The sequence below is a fragment of the Esox lucius genome, chromosome 11 (assembly GCF_011004845.1).
Source record: "Esox lucius isolate fEsoLuc1 chromosome 11, fEsoLuc1.pri, whole genome shotgun sequence".
Lineage (NCBI taxonomy): Eukaryota > Metazoa > Chordata > Actinopteri > Esociformes > Esocidae > Esox > Esox lucius.
This window is the reverse complement of record NC_047579.1, coordinates 6,892,117-6,910,074: the sequence shown is the minus strand read 5'-3', so window position 1 is coordinate 6,910,074 and position 17,958 is coordinate 6,892,117. Positions and strand designations below refer to the sequence as shown.

Genomic DNA, 17,958 nt, shown 5'->3' with positions numbered 1-17,958 from the left:
ACATGTTCTCAAACAATTAATAAACTCAATTTATCTCAGTTTTTAAGTAATTCGTTGGTCTCTTATTTAGAAAAATTCCAGATTTTCGTGACCCGGAAGTGTTTCTTTAATGTTGCTCACAAGACGCAGATATACAAGACGCAGATCAAGACGTTGTTCAATTAGCACGAGTAGGCTAAATCTTGGAAAATTTGGTTTGGTTTCCAAGACATCAGGAACTTTTCGTGAAATACGTACAGAAAACCATTTAGCTAAAATGGTAAGTGGTTAATGAACAATATTTTTCTTTGTGTCTTTGTTCAGTTTACGGTATCAATTGCGCTTAAACCTGCGTTACGTGGAAGTATTAAAACACATTTTGTATTCTAGCGTTTGATGACAGTAAATGGCGCTGCCAGACCATAGGTCATTACTAAGAGATTATCCTTATTAAAATGATGCCCCACTTGAAGAAATTATTATTATTATTTTTTATGGCAAGCGGTTTTATCATATTCAATTTCTTTTTTTTATATTTATAATTCGACGTACGCCGTACGCACGAAAATTTATTATTTGACTTTACACCCACTACTTGGAAGCACTACAAGCTTTAGCTTAGATTATTTGTAATGAACCTACTAATTACTAACTTTCATTTTTCTAGATAAATATAGATTCTAAACAGTCCAAAACAATCCAAAACCAACTCATACTACATACATATGTTTTTCTGTATTGTATTATGTTGTACTGTACTACAGTAATGTTTGAATTATGCTATTTATTACAACCACAAAAAATGCAAACATGAATTCCTAAGATATGAGCATTTCCAATGGTTGTTGTTGAGGATTCAATTGTTGAGGACCAATCCTGATTTGGATACACATTGCATCCCTGTATCTTTCTCACTGTACATGCACCTAGTGATGGCCAAACACGGCTTCATTAGAATAACATTGAAACGCACATTTAACATTAAATGTGTAGACTAGACTAACTATATTGCCTTACGGTGCCTGCACACGGGCCGCGGTTAGCGACAACTGAACAGCGAGAAATATCTGCCTACCGTGTGCACATCCAGCTGGGGGGAGACCTAGGGGTGGACTAGGTGGGGAGATTATATCTCAACACTGGCCTGGGAACGCTTCGGGATCCCCCAGTCAGCTGGCTAATGTGGCTCGGGAAAGGACTGTTTTGGGGTCCCCTGCTGGAGCTGCTGCCCCCGCGACCCGATTCTGGATAAGCGGATGAAGATGGTGTGCAGTATTAGGCATATTCTTGTTCTAATTATTAGGCTATATTGTTATAATATAAAAACAAAATTACATTGACATGACATTCAATTAACAACTTCACTAGTTGTGCACGTGCCAAGCTAGCCAGTCAAACTACGTATATTATACTAAAAAGTATAAACTACGGTATTATAAACCCACTCTCTCCCTTTTGCGTCTATAATATATAGGCTAACACCCATCTGATAAGCACACAACTGGACCAATGTTCCTTCACGCTGCATTTATTTGGTTTATGGCCCTGTAGGTATGCCGAGTGCAAAGGTAAATTTTATAATTACGGGAAATCCGACAATCATATTTATCCTTTTTTTTTCCCTCTCATACAGTGAGGGAAAAAGTTATTTGATCCCCTGCTGATTTTGTACATTTGCCCACTGACAGAGAAATGGCCAGTCTATAATTTTAATGGTAGGTTTATTTGAACATTGAGAGACAGAATATTGTCAAATAAATCCATAAAAACACATGTCAAAAATGTTATACATTGCTTTGCTTTTTAATGAGTAAAATAAGTATTTGATCCCCTCTCAATCAGAGAGATTTCTGGCTCCCAGATGTCTTTTATACAGGTAACGAGCTGAGAATTGAAGATACAGTAGCTCACTCATGTTCCCCTGTCCTTGCATGCAGATACAGAAGCACCTTAAACAGCTGCTTGTTTTGGTGCTCATCAACTAAAGTCTGTAGGTGTCTTACTTCAGTCGAATTAGTGTCTTTATGTATTTTTGCGTGGGGTGTTGTTGAGAAATTGGTCTTAAATAGAATTCGAAATGAGATTAAAAAAGTCTTAAATGTAACTTGCTGAAACCTGCAGATACCTCGAATCGAACTATACAATACATTGTTCTGATCACACCTCTCAATCATCCAAATTATTAAAATTAGTTAAAGTGAGTATTCTTAAAATATCCCAATTCTTTGCGGGTTCTATATCGAACAAATGTAATAATAGCCACAACCCAATAAAGTAACAACACACGCAGGTTGGGGAGATATTAGCTACAGGCACTCCGACCAGCAACACGAGACAGTGCCATAGGGGCAAACCCAGCCCAGAGCAGCCAAACACTTATCAATAATCAAGTTTTTGATGGGGGTGCAGGGTTTCCAATTTGAATTTGATTATGAGTAAAGATGTAATTTAACTCTAAATATGCTGTCATACCAATACATGATGAATTGATAATTTTTTATTTATTAGTCTATAGCAAAAGTGGAAAAATAACCAATAGAACACAGAATAAAATGGCATAACAAAATCATTTATACTTTTGAAAATGTTTGCCTACAGGCTATAAACATTCACAAAAGCGGATCATTCCTCTTGAAAAAGCAGTTTGAAGACATTCATAAATTACGTGAAAAGTGCATTCATCGAAACTTAAAGAAATAACAGAGCCAATCACATATTATTTAGCCAAAGACTTGACATCCTCTTCGTGACTAATATCCAACATAAGGGCATGTACTGCTGCTCTAAACTATATCAAAAAGACATGTTTGTAAGGATCTGAGCGAATTTGACTAGGGCCAGATTGTGATGACTAGACGACTGGGTCAGAGCATCTCCAAAACTGCAGCCCTTGTGGGGTGTTACCAGTCTGCAGTGGTCAGTACCTGTCAGAAGTGTTCCAAGGAAGGAAAAGCGGTGAACCGGTGACAGGGTCATGGGAGGCCAAGGTTTATTGATGCACGTGGGGAGAGAAGGCTGGCCCGTGTACTTCGATCCAACAGATGAGCTACTGTAGCTTAAATTGCTGAAAAAGCAAATGCTGGTACTGATAGAAAGGTGTCAGAACACACAGTGCATCACAGTTTGTTGCGTATGGGTCTGAGTAGCCACAGACCAGTCAAGGTGCCCATGCCGAAATGCCCTACAATGGGCATGTGAGCATCAGAACTGGACCACAGAGCAATGGAAGAAGGTGGTCTGGTCGGATTAATCATGTTTTCTTTTACATCACGTTGATGGCCAGGTGCGTGTGCGTCGCTTACCTGGAGAACACACGGCACCAGGATGCACTATGGGAAGGGAAGCTGGCGGAGGCAGTGTGATGCTTTGGGCAATGTTCTGCTGGGAAGCCTTGGGTCCTGCCATTCATGTGGATGTTACTTTGACATGTACCACCTACCTGAGCATTGTAGCAGACCATGTGCACCCTTTCATGCGATGGTATTGCCTGATGGCATTGGCCTTTTTCAGCAGGATAATGCACCCTGCCACAAAGCAAAAATGGTTCAGGAATGTTTTGAGGAAGACAACAAGTTTGAGGTGTTGACTTGGCCTCCAAATTCCCCAGACCTCAATCCAATCGAGCATCTGTGGGATGTGCTGGACCAACAAGTCTGATCCATGGAGGCCCCACCTTGCAACTTACAAGACTTAAACGATCTGCTGCTAACGTTTTGGTGCCAGATAGCACAGCACAGTTTCAGAGGTCTAGTGGAGTCCATGCCTCGACGGGTCAGGGCTGTTTTGACGGCAAAAGGGGGAAAAGGCAGGTGGTCATAATGTTATGGCTGATCAGTGTGAATCTCAATTTGATTTTTTTTGTCCATATTGTGCAGCCCTAGTAACTTTTTACTTAATGAGGTACTGATTAGGTGATTACCTGAACCAAATCTAATTTAACAAGGAAAAGTTTACAAACCACTGCTGTGTTCATCACTATCCTCTTGCAATACGACCAGCTGGATGGCAAAAACTGCAAGTAGTACCAAAAGGTAATTAGAATTTTAAAAAAAACTATTCAGCATGACAAAAAAGTTGAAAAGAAAAGCTTTGAGTGAGGAAAAGGGTTCAATTCTGGCTTTATTGGCAGAGGGATATAGTCAGGTTGCTTCCATCCTGAAAATTTCAAAGATGGCGGTTCATAAGAACAAGGTCAACAGACATTGGGGGCAACAAAGCTACAGACTGGCAGAGGGTGAAAACGACTGTCCACTGACCGAGATGAAGTCAACTCATTTGAATGTCACTCAACAACAGTAGGATGACATCAAGTGACATACAAAAAGAATGCCAAACAGCAGCTGGGGTGAAGTGCACAGCGACATTTTCAAAGGAGATGGGAATGGGTTGGGTTAAATGCGTTTTACTCTGCCCACATTGAACCTAGCTCCAAATTACACATTGCAGTTAGAGGTACTTTGGTAAGGCTGCATGATTATGAAATATTGAATTGCGACAAATATTGCAGTTACGGTTGGTTTGAGATTATCAGACCTGAGTGTGAACAGCGTAGATAATGTCACTTAAAATTAGAGATCCTTTTCCACCTTTAATGTGACCTATAATGTGAACAATTCAATTGAAAAACAAACTGAAATCTTTGAGGAAAAAACAAACAAATCACAATAACCTGGTTGTAAAAGTGTGCACACCCTTAAACTAATACTTTGTTGAAGCACCTTTTGATATTATTACAGCACTCAGTCTTTTGGGGTAGGAGTCTATTAGCATGGCACATCTTGATGTGGCAATATTTGCCCACTCTTCTTTGCAAAAGTGCTCCAAATCTGTCAGATTGCGAGGACATCTCCTGTGCACAGCCCTCTTCAGATCACCCCATAGATATATACTTGGATTCAGGTCTGGGCTCTGGCTGGGCCGTTTGAAAACATTAATTTTCTTCTGGTGAAGCCTTGCTTTTGTGGATTTGGATGTGTGCTTTGGGTCGTTGTCGTGCTGAGAGATGAACTTCCTCTTCATCTTTCTAACGGACGCCTGAAGGTTTGGTGCCAGATTTGGCTGTTATTTGGAACGGTTCATAATTCCCTCCCCCCTGACTAAGGCCCCTGTTGCAGCTGAAAAAAACCAGCCCCAAAGCATGATGCTGCCACCACCATGCTTCACTGTGGGTATGGTGTTCTTTGGGTGATGTGCAGTGTTGTTTTCGCGCAAAACATACCTTTTGGAATTATGGTCAAAAAGTTCAACCTTGGTTTCATCAGATCATAACACATTCTCCCATGTGCTTTTGGGGGACTTGATGTTTGTTTTTGCAAACTTCAGCCAGGCTTGGATGTTCTTCTTTGTAAGAAAAGTCTTCTGTCTTGCCACCCTACCCTATAGCCCATTCATATGAAGAATACCGGAGATTGTTGTCACAGGTAGCACACAGCCAGTACTTGCCAGAAATTCCTGCCGTTCCTTTAATGTTACTGTAGGTCTCTTGGAAGCCTCCCTGACCAGTTTTTTGTCTTTTCATACATTTTGGAGGGACCTCCAGTTCTTGGTATTGTCTCTGTTGTGCCATATTTTCTCCACTTGATGATGACTGTCTTCACTGTGTTCCATGGTATATCTACTGCTTTGGAAATTATTTTGCACCCTTCTCGTGACCTCCCCCGGGTAGGGCTACAGTGTCACCGGACCCCCCCCCCCGTCTCAGTTTCCAAGGTGTTACGCTGCTATATTATTGTGCTGGGGGACATGAGGGATGTACTACTAACTTTTCTCAGTTTCCTCCAATTTTAAATTTTAGAAGGAGATGAGGTCCTGGTCCACACCTGCGGATTACCTGGTTTGGGGGGACCGTTGCTGTTCCTGTCCTTGTCCACCTGGTCATACTTCTGACCTAGTCTAAAATCGAATATACTCTGGATTTAGCCAAGAGAAATTTATTATTCCAATTGGACTCTTAATATCTCACCCGGCACAGCCAGAAGAGGACTGGTCACCCCTCTGAGCCTGGGTCCTCTCTAGGTTTCTTCCTAAAATTCGACCTTCTTAGGGAGTTTTTCCTAGCCACTGAAATTCAACACTGCTGTTGTTTGCTCCTTGGGGTTTAAGGCCGGTTGTCTCTGTAAAGCACTTTGTGACAACTGCTGTTGTAAAAAGCGCTTTATAAATAAATGTTGATTGATTGATTGATTGGTATCTTTCAACAATGGGTTTGCTCCAAGATGCAACTAGAAAATGTCAGTAAAATCCTACTAGAACAGCTGAACTTTATTTGTGATTAATCAGGGTCACTTTAAATGATGGCAGGTGTGTAATGACTTCTATTTAACATGAGTTTGAATGTGATTGGTTTATTCTGAACACAGCTACATCCGAGGGTGTGCACAATTATGGAAGCAGGTTATTGTAAGGTTATTTTTTCATTTTTCCCCCTCGAAGATTTCAGTTTGTTTTTGAATTGAATTGTTCACATTATAGATCACATTAAAAGTGGAAAAAGTGCTGACATGATTTATCTTTGTCTCATTCTTTAACATCCCAAAAACCTGCCATTTTCACAGATGTCTTGACATTTTATATCCACTGTATATGTCGTTGATGTAGCTAGTTAGGCAACGTTTCTCTACACTTGAGGTTTATTTTCTCCCAAATTAAGTATATTTGGAGGCACTGACATTGAGGCCGAAACTTTTATAACCACGCTATTGTGTATGGGACAATATCTTTGTGCCACTCGCCAGCTTGAAGCAGATGTCTTTGCTAGCAGTTGCATTGTTAACTCTAACATTGGAAATCCATCAAGCATTTGAACAAAATTAGTCCAGGTATTTTAGTAATCTACAAAAAAAACTACAGCAACTGCAAGAAAAACTACTACGGATGTGCAATGAGTGTCTGTTACCTCATCTCATTCAGTTTTTTTGGAGCTGAAATGTGTAAATTGGCGATTTGGAAATTGCACGTCAGTATCACAATTGTGATTGTAACTTGTTTAATCGTCCAGCCATACTTTCAGGACAAATGCATTTTTAGGTAGTCCAAGAGTATAATTTAAAGTACGGAAGTGGATTAGTGCCAAGCAATAATAAAAAAATAAAACCATCTCGACATTAAAGTCATTATAATGCGAGATTAAACTCGTTAAATTTCGAAAAGAAAAGTGGAAATACAATCTTGAGAATAATCTCATTAAATATCGAGAATAAAGTCGTTGTGTTTAGAGAAAGTCGAAATACAATCTTGAGAATAAACTCATTAAATATCGAGAATAAAGTCGTTGTGTTTAGAGAAAGTCGAAATACAATCTTGAGAATAAACTCATTAAATATCGAGAATAAAGTCGTTGTGTTTAGAGAAAGTCGAAATACAATCTTGAGAATAAACTCATTAAATATCGAGAATAAAAGTCGAAATTAAATGTAGAGAATAACGCATTCGATCAGTGTGCATTGCATAGCCTACTGATAGAAGACATGGCAGAGTTGAATCAATTAATCAAGCTATATATTAGACTTTCTTTTAGTAACATAGAAATACTATCAACTTTAGCTAATTATGACAGAATTATAATTAGCTGGGGGGGGTAGTGGGACTATGAGGGGGTCATCTTCTGGTTGTGCTGGGGGAGATAAGAGTCACATCAATGTTTTTGCATGTTCAGAAAACCAGTGGGTCAATACATTTTGGTGGGCAGTGTCCTATCTTTAGGCAGAATCCAGACAATCTGCCCAACCATGTGGACAATGTGGGCTGTGGACAGTGATTTTGGAAAAGATCAGCTAGGTGTTGTCAGGCCTGATAGTCATGGTCCAAGGACTCCGGTCCTCCTAAGATTCAACAGGACACTAGAGAGCAGCCGTCCTTTACCACTACACCAGCCCAAGCCACTTGTCACATTACTTTGATCAAAGAAATATTGAATCGGACCATTGGGATGTCAATTTCTATAATGCACAACTAAAGTTAGATGTCAAAAGCATATGCACAGTAAATACATATTTTTTGCCACATGGTCTTACCAGATATCAGAAGACTTTGAGCGTCCTCTGCAAGATCACACATGCCTCCTTCTAGACAACACACCTTTAATGACAATTGTTACTCGCCTCCATGACCAACACAAAAATATAAGTTTCTTCTGGAAAAAGCATTGTAAAATGTTTCATCTGTCCAGCCTATGAACGTGCTTGTTCGTGTTGAGCCTAGCAAGGAATGGGAGAAACATCGCAATGTAGTTGACTCACATCTGTAAACAAACGTTTTGCTTGGCATTTATAATATTTTCTAACTGTATAGTAACTTCACTGCATTAAAACAATATGTTTTTTTAATGGAAGACTAACTATTGTCAGATTTCTCCTAATACCTTGCAACCGGGATGTTCTAGAAAATGTAATGAAAATGAATGCTAATGTACAAACCCGATTACAAAAAATTTGGGACACTATACAATTGTGAATAAAAACAGAATGCAATGATGTGGAAGTTTCAAATTTCAAAATTTTATTCAGAATACAACATAGATGACATGAAATGTTTAAACTGAGAAAATTTATCACTTTAAGGGAAAAATAAGTTGATTTTAAATTTCATGGCATCAACACATCTCAAAAAAGTTGGGACAAGGCCATATTTACCACTGTGTGGCATCCCCTCTTCTTTTTATAACAGACTGCAAACGTCTGGGGACTGAGGAGACAAGTTGCTCAAGTTAATGAATAGGAATGTTGTCCCATTCTTGTCTAATACAGGCTTCTAGTTGCTCAACTGTCTTAGGTCTTCTTTGTCGCACCTTCCTCTTTATGATGCGCCAAATGTTTTCTATGGGTGAAAGATCTGGACTGCAGGCTGGCCATTTCAGTACCCGGATCCTTCTTCTATGCAGCCATGACATTGTAATTGATGCAGTATGTGGACTGGCATTGTCATGTTGGAAAATGCAAGGCCTTCCCTGAAAGAGATGACGTCTGGATGGGAGCATATGTTGTTCTAGAACTTGGATATAACTGTCAGCATTGATGGTGCCTTTCCAGATGTGTAGGCTGCCCATGCCACACGCACTCATTCAACCCCATACCATCAGAGATGCAGGCTTCTGAACTGAGCGCTGATAACAACTTGGGTTGTCCTTGTCCTCTTTAGTCCGGATGACAATGGCGTCCCAAAAAAACGCCTGCGCTTCTGGATCCTGTTTAGATACGGCTTCTTTTTTGACCTATAGAGTTTTAGCCGGCAACAGCGATTGGCACGGTGGATTGTGTTTACCGACAATGTTTTCTGGAAGTATTCCTGAGCCCATGTTGTGATTTCCATTACAGTATCATTCCTGTATGTGATGCAGTGCCGTCTGAGGGCCCAAAGATCACGGGCATCCAGTATGGTTTTCCGGCCTTGACCCTTCTCTGAATCTTTGGATGATATTATGCACTGATGATGATAACTTCAAACTCATTGCAATTTTTCTCTGAGAAACGCCTTTCTGATAATACTCCACTATTTTTCGCCGCAGCATTGGGGGAATTGGTGCCCATCTTGATTTCTGAGAGACACTGCCACTCTGAGAGGCTCTTTTTTATACCCAATCATGTTGCCAATTGACATAATAAGTTGCAAATTGGTCCTCCAGCTGTTCCTTATCTATACATTTAACTTTTCCTGCCTCTTATTGCCACCTGTCCCAACTTTTTTGGAATGTGTAGCTCTCATGAAATCCAAAATGAGCCAATATTTGTCATGACATTACAAAATGTCTCACTTTCAACATTCGATATGTTTTCTATATTCTATTGTGAATTAAATATAAGTTTGAGATTTGTAAATTATTCCATTCCTTTTTTACTCATAATTTGTACAATGTCCCAACTTTTTGGGAATTGGGTTTGTAGAAACAAAATGGCTTGTAAAATTGTAAAATTGTCTCACAAATGTACTATTCAGTAATGTATTTTGGTTGTCACTTGCCAAAGAAATGATGAATCGTGATATAAGTGAAATGTATTTTCCCTCTATTCTGGGGTCAGGTTAAGAAGAGTGTGCAGGTAGGATACAGGTCTGTTATGACTGTGATTTTGTCATTTTCCTCCATTGTGATAGTATTTTATTCCCATCAAATGTCAGTCATGGATGGCTCTGATTTGGTCTTTATTTACAGCAGAGGGAGGAGAAACCCAGCCTGCTGCTCCCCTTCCACACTGAGCTCAAACAAGAGAGACTGGATTCTGATTATGAAAGTGGATCTCAGGGGGCATTGGTGGATTCAGAGATGACATCAGTGAAGCTGGAAGACGAAAGTCAAACGCTCAGAATGAATGTTACCATTAAAGATGAAGAGGAGGAGAAGAATGTGGTTATCATTAAAAATGGAGATGTGGATTTACTTAATCAAGGTAGGAACTGGTTTAATGTTGTAATTGTCAATGTGGTAATTTGACTGAGGTAGTCAGATAACTAAACGTGGCCTTTCACATGTTTCATCAACAAACAGCACTAAAATAAATTACACGTTTTAAGGTACAGTACAAAACAAAAAAAATTACTGAAGCTTTATACAAAATGAATACAATGCAAATAATCTATCTTGCTTTAGAACATGTTACAGTTTGGTACTGTTGTACCTTAATTTGAAATGAGCTAATATCTCATTTGAATCATCAACTGTTGTACCTGAGCGCTAACCTGGGAATAATAATAAATAATAATGTTTACCAAACAAAACTGTGTTGTACGCACAATGGACAATGACAGAAGTTAGCAACCATTGTGCAGGGGCAATCCCATCAGCCCTTGCCTAAAATTCCTACCAATAACATTACTCTCTAGTGGAACTAAACTAATCTGACTTAGTTTTTCATGCTTGGCTACTACATAAGTAGTCGGCACTGTTCGGTATCAGAAAGTGGATCCCAAAATGGAATTGGATCTACCGTGGAAGACTAAGAGAATGTTTTTTCCTTACACTCTGGCTGGGAAGGAAAGATCACTTAACAATAATCTCGAGAAAAAAATCTGTAATCTTAAACATCTATTATTTTCTAAATACACCAATTATTTTTATTAGTTTCATGTTTTTGAGAAGAATTAAGTTTTTAAATAATTTAAGTTTCGATTTTTCTAATATTGTGTGTTAGAGGAGAAAGTAGTGGGAAAGAATATAGTGTAGACATACAACTAGGAAGAGGTGATTTGTAAGCTATTAATAAAGGGTTAGAGTTCTGGTAGAAGCAATGGTATTAAAGTAATAAGGGGAGACACTTAGAAATAATAGAAATAGTATATTTTTTAAGATAGAAAAATAGATTATTGCTTGGAACTGAAAGTTAATGGTATGTTGAAGTGGTGTATGAACATCTTATATAGTAATTGCCAGTTTATGAAACAACAGGTCCCTGGGCAGAGTGCCTTCAAAGCCTGAACCCCCAAGAGCTTAATTATCAACTTCACCTCAATCTCAACATGGTTTACATTGCATGCACTCAATTGAAGACATCATGATTTCTCTGCTTCTCAGAAACAGGATTTACAATGTAGAATCCACGCAAACAGCTCTTTATCAAAATACCTATCTGAAGCATTATTTTAAAATAGAGTTAAATCACAGTTACTATTACAGCCTAAATCAATCATTACAATGTCTTACATTACATTACTCATATGATGCATTTGTTCCTGGCTTTGCTACTTGCAGAATCCTCCATGATGTCATCAAGTCCAATGTTTTAATAATGTCACTTTCAGTGGCCATAAGAGAAAGTCCAATGAGACCTTTTTTGAATTAGTTGATCTCCTTAACCGGGGGAGGGCAAAACTTTTGGCTCATGGGCCACATCAGGATTTGGATATTAAATAAAGGGCCACATTTGTTTTGTAATTTGTAGGTGCATTTTAATGTGAATATAATTTAAATGAATATTCAGATTTGTAGGAATGGGCTGGTGAGTTCTGTTTTACTTCTCCTCAAAACTATTTCATTACCTACCGCAGGCCGGTAGATAATAACATTAAACAAAATGTCCCGGTAACCTTTGTCCGCTAGGCGGTGTCTGAGACTGAGAAAGTGTGTCAGTGGCAACGCTAAACTTATCTATTTGAAACGTTTGTCTTCTGTCAAATAGGGATGCACCGATACCACTTATTTTCAGTACGAGTACTTGTATTTGGGTACTTGCTGATACCGAGTACAGATACCAAGTGCTCAAAGGTGCACTAGGTGGATTTGTTCTATAAAGAAGTTATCGCCACCTATATTGATAGTTATTGTACCAATGTCATTCCTGAATGAAAGAAAAACATACGTTGTTGTGCCATGAAATGAAATAGCTTTGTCAGTGTAAAGTTCGTCTTCAGGCTCACTTGCAATTTCTCAATTTTCCAAGTCGTGAGATACTAGGCCTATTTCAGGCCAATAAGCTATTAAAATGGCCAGTGGCAAAAGCCATAGCATTGATGCTCTTTGTGGATGTAAACGTCATAAGAAATGTTTCATAAATGTTTAATACAATTCTTAGTGGTGTGTAGCTACATATTTTAACTTGGTGTGATAAAAATGATCTAATGTTGAGATGCAATATTAAGACAAGTTAATGTGTCCCAATCGGTCCCAATACTGGCATACAATGTCCGAAATAAACGTTTTGGCTAACATGCCATGGGTACTGGTGGATTGAGAAAAAGAAATACCATCCAAGCATATTTTCTAATGGCCAAAATAATTTCCTTACATTAATTTCAGTACATTTCATTGAGATAATAAGATATTTTGTTGAATACAAACTTTATATTTCCAATGACAAATTAGTTGTTTCTGCTTTTATCTTTAGCATACTGGCCACACACTCAACACCACAGTCTCATCATCATACTGTAGCCAGCCTCTTGAAACTCCTTTATCTGCAAACCACTAATATTTTTACTGTTCATGAATCACCTCCCAGATTTATAACACAATCCCTCTCCAAAGCTAATGAGCATAAGTAAATTAACATCAAAAATCTGATTGTTTAAATTAGAAAGGTTCTCTACAGTAACTTACTTAAGCTCTAACCATTTCTCGGCTTGCTCCACCTTATAATATTATTTGCCTTATATCATGTATTATTTAGATAGTAATTTGTTTCATTAATATATTAGTTTTTGCCACCGCAGACATTTTGAAGGCAAAATACAAATACCGTGGGTTCTGCGCTGCTATCAGTATCATACTATTTGAACTCTGTGCTGTGTCTAACGATGTTTGATCAAATTGCTTGTGTTAAATTAGAGTTTTTCTTTTTCAGCTTGCACTCTACTTGTCATTGCTGACATCGCTGTCTTCCCGCTCTACCAATCTGAGTTCTATATTTTATACTTAAGCATTTCTATGAGCCCAGTATTTGCCTGATACTGGAATCTGTGCATCCCTACCATCCAACATCACATCTTACTCTCCACTCTCCACTTTCTCGGATGGTTGTATGTCTGCATGCATGCTAATCCCAGGTATACTTAATGCTTTGTCTCACAGCTGCCCAAAGGGTCTCTTTGCCACAAAATCATTTAATTATTCAAGCACCCTAATTGCAGTATTAAGGTCTATATCACTTCGCTGTGGAATAGTGCTAGTTGCTTGAATCCTTGATTAAACTGTGTGTCAAGATGTGGCCATAAATCCCTTCTGATGTCTGTCACACAGATGGGATTCCTGAAGTGGAGACACATGGAGGGAAACAACAGGAAGACTACAATGAAAAGTGGGGATACCACTGTCCCCACTGTGAAAAGCATTTCTCATCTCTGTCACTGTTAAAAAGACACGTTAAGATACATACTGGAGAGAAGCCTTACTCCTGTTCTGACTGCGGGAAGTGTTTTAGGACATCATCTATACTTACTACTCATCAGAGAGTTCACACCGGTGAGAAGCCTTACACATGTTCTGACTGTGGGAAGTGTTTTATGACATCGTCTGTACTTGTTCGTCATAAAAGACTGCACACAGGTGAGAGGCCTTACTCCTGTTCTGACTGTGGGAAGTGTTTTATTACATCATCTGATCTTACGACACATCAGAGAGTGCACACAGGCGAGAAGCCTTACTCCTGTTCTGACTGTGGGAAGTGTTTTGTTACATCATCTGCTCTTACTAAACATCAGAGGGTGCACACAGGTGAAAAGCCTTACACCTGTTCTGACTGTGGGAAGTGTTGTATTACATCATCTGAACTTAGTACACACCAGAGAGTGCACACAGGTGAGAAACCCTACTCCTGTTCTGACTGTGGTAAGAGTTTCTTTCACTTAGGTAACTTTAAAGCTCACCAGCGCATACATACTGGAGAGAAGCCTTACTCCTGTTCAGACTGTGGGAAGTGTTTCATTACATCATCTAAACTTACTAGTCATAAGAGAGTGCACACAGGTGAGAAGCCTTACTCCTGTTCTGATTGTGGGAAGAGTTTCTCTCACTTGGGTAACTTTAAAGCTCACCAGCATAAACATACTGGAGAGAAGCCTTACTCCTGTTCAGACTGTGGGAAGTGTTTCATTAGATCATCTGAACTTACTTCACACCAGAGGGTGCATACAGGTGAGAAACCTTTTTCCTGTTCTGACTGTGGGAAGTGTTTCATTAGATCATCTGAACTAACTACACATCTGAGAGTGCACACAGGTGAGATGCCTTACTCCTGTTCTGATTGTGGGAAGAGTTTTTATCACTTAGGTAACTTTAAAACTCACCAGCGCATACATAGTGGAGAGAAGCCTTACTCCTGTTCTGGCTGTGGGAAGTGTTTTATTACATCATCTGCACTTACTAAACATCAGACAGTGCACACAGGTGAGAAATCTTACTCCTGTTCTGACTGTAGGAAGTGTTTTTTTTACATCATCTGCTCTTACCAGACATCAGAGAGTGCACACAGGTGAGATGGCTTACTGTTGTTCTGACTGTGGGAAGAGTTTCTTTCACTTAGGTAACTTTAAAGCTCACCAGCGCATACATAGTGGAGAGAAGCCATACTTGTGTTCAGACTGTGGGAAGTGTTTTATTACATCATCTGCACTTACTAATCATCAGAGAGTGCACACGGGTGAGAAACCTTACTCGTGTTCAGACTGTGGAAAATGCTTCATTACATCATCTAAACTTAATAGTCATGAGAGAGTGCACACAGGTGAAAAGCCTTACTCTTGTTTTGACTGTGGGAAGAGTTTCTCTCACTTGGGTAACTTTAAAGCTCACCAGCGCATACATACAGGAGAGAAGCCTTTCTCCTGTTCTGACTGTGGGAAGTGTTTCATTAGAACTTATGAACTTATTAGCCATCAGAGAGTGCACACAGGTGAGAAGCCTTACTCCTGTTTTGACTGTGGAAAGAGTTTCTCTCACTTAGGTAACTTTAAAGCTCACCAGCGCATACATACAGGAGAGAAGCCTTTCTCCTGTTCTGAGTGTGGGATGTGTTTCATTAGCTCATCTGAACTTATTAGCCATCAGAGAGTGCACACAGGTGAGAAATTGTACTCCTGTTCTGACGATCGGAAGTGTTTCTCTTAGTTAGGTAAACCTAAGGTTCACTACCACATACTTTCTGGACATTAATATTGACAAAAATCCCGGTGTGGATAAGCAAGTGTTTTATTACATCAAGTAGTTAAACTGTCTTTTTGGGGGAATCGTCTTAATACCCAGGGAGCCATCACCCCTGTCCATCCCAGGTAGGCCCCCGTCCATCAGTCCCAGCGAGCCCTTCCTTTCCCAGGGATCCATTCATTTCCTAGGGCACTACATTTCCATTGTAAATGATAGAATCAAGGCTTAACTCCGGTCAAACCAACATCCCTTCAAAAGGTTAATAGAGGGCTCTCTGGTCTGTGGATTACATGCTCATTGACTCAGGTCAAATAGGAAATTTACTCTTTCACATCAAGCAGCTGTGAAATTTTTCTTGTGACTGAGGGTGGGAATTAAGAGGAATGAGAAGAGCACAAATGTATGATTGACAGCTTTGGAGGAGTGTTAATGGAGAAATACAGAAAGTATTAGAGTTAGGTAGACTTCACTTTGACAGTTTATCAGAGACAGAGGCCCAGCTGCCTAGGAGTAAGGAAGCACCCAAGGTCATGGTGTTACATCACATCCTTGTAGAAAATTACAGAATGAGTTGGAGGCATGAAGGGAGCAACAGTAGGAGGGGTTGAGTTGTTTGTATCACTTTATACTGGATGTGTTTCTTACAACCCCGTTTCCAAAACAGTTGGGACGCTGCATAAAATGCTAATAAAAACAGAATGCGATGATGTGCAAATCATTTATCCCTGTATTTAATTGAAAATAGTACTAAGACAACATATATAACATATATAAACTGAGAAATGTTATTGTTTTAGGAAAAATACATGCAATTTTGAATTTGATGCCAGCAACACGTTTAAAAAAATGCTGGGACAGCATGTTTACCATTCTGTTGCATCACCTCTTCTTTTAACAATACTGTTAACGTTTGTGAACTAAGGGAGACCAATTGTTGCAGTTGTGAAAGTGAAATGTATTCCCATTCTAGCTTGATATAGGAATTCAGCTACTCAACAGTTCAGGTCTTCTTTGTCCTATTTTTCATTTCATAAAGCAGCAAATGTTTTTAATAGGTGACAGGTCTGGACTGCAGGCAGGCTCTTACCATGGAGCCATGCTGTTGTAATCCATGCAGAATTTTGTTTGGCATTGTCTTGCTGAAATAATCAAGGCCTTCCCTGAAGGTTTATTATATGTTGTCTTGGTGGCAACATGTTGTTCCAAAATCTGTATATATTATTCAGCATTAATGGTGCCCTCACTTATGTGCAAGTCACCCATGCCATGTGCAGTAATGCACCCCCATACCATCACAGATGCTGGCTTTTGGTCTGTGCACTGATAACAAGCCAGATGGTCTCTCCTCTTTAGCACCATGATTCGCAAAAATAATCAAAGGTTTTGATCCATCAAACCACAGGACAGTTCTTCACTTCACCTCAGTCCATCTTAAATGAACTCAGGTCCAGAGAAGGCGGTGGCGTTTCTGGATCTTATTGATATTTTGTTTCTTCTTTGCATGGTAGAGTTTTAACTTGCATTTGTGGATGCAGCGATGTACTGTGTTCACACACAATGGTCTTGGAAGTGTTCCTGAAACCATACAGTGATGTCCACTACAGAATTGTCTGTTTTTAAAGTAGTGTCACCTGAGGTCCCGAAGATCACCGCTATCCAATTTTGATTTTCAGCCTTGTCTGTTGCGTACAGAGATTTCTCTGGATTCTCTGAATCTTTTATGATGTTATGTACCGTAGATAAAATCCCCAAACAATTTGCAATTTCACATTGAGAAACACTATTCTTAAATAGTTTCACTATTTGCCTGCACAGTTTTTCACAGCGTGGTGAACCCCTACCCATCTTTACTTCTGAAAGACTCATCCTCTCTGAGATGCTCTTTTTGTATCCAATCATGTTACTCATCTGTTGCCAGTTAATTTAATTAGTTGTGATTAAAAAAAATACATTATTACACACTTCTCAGTTGTGTAATTGCATGAACATTTCTCAATTTCAACATTTGATATGTGGTCTTTGTACTATTTTGTAATGAACATAAGGTGTAAATGTTTTGCACATCATTGCATTATGTTTTTCTTTACATTTTAAACAGTGTCCCAACTGTTTTGGAAACAGGGGTGTAAATTAGCATGGTCTTAAGCACTGTTCTACTTTCTATTGTTGGTGACACAAAACAACACTTCAACACAACTCATGGACATTGATCGTAGACAAATGTTGTGTTTTGATTGTCATTGATGTGAAATGTTTATAACCTTGGTAGCTATTTGACCTTGAACTTGTAAAATCAGCTGAAGTGTATATAAACATTCTGTTCATCTCTTGTTTTTTTTGTCTCTCTGAATAGTTTGGAAATGGAGACTGATTAAACTCTTCACTGAATGATTGTTTGCATTCATTAAACTCATATC

General features: G+C 39.1%; 1 pseudogene; it reads left to right on the top strand.

Moving 5' to 3' along the window:
• The first annotated feature begins 132 nt into the window (after window positions 1-132).
• On the top strand, window positions 133-16,248 carry LOC105009608 (annotated as a pseudogene).
• The last annotated feature ends 1,710 nt before the right edge of the window (window positions 16,249-17,958 follow it).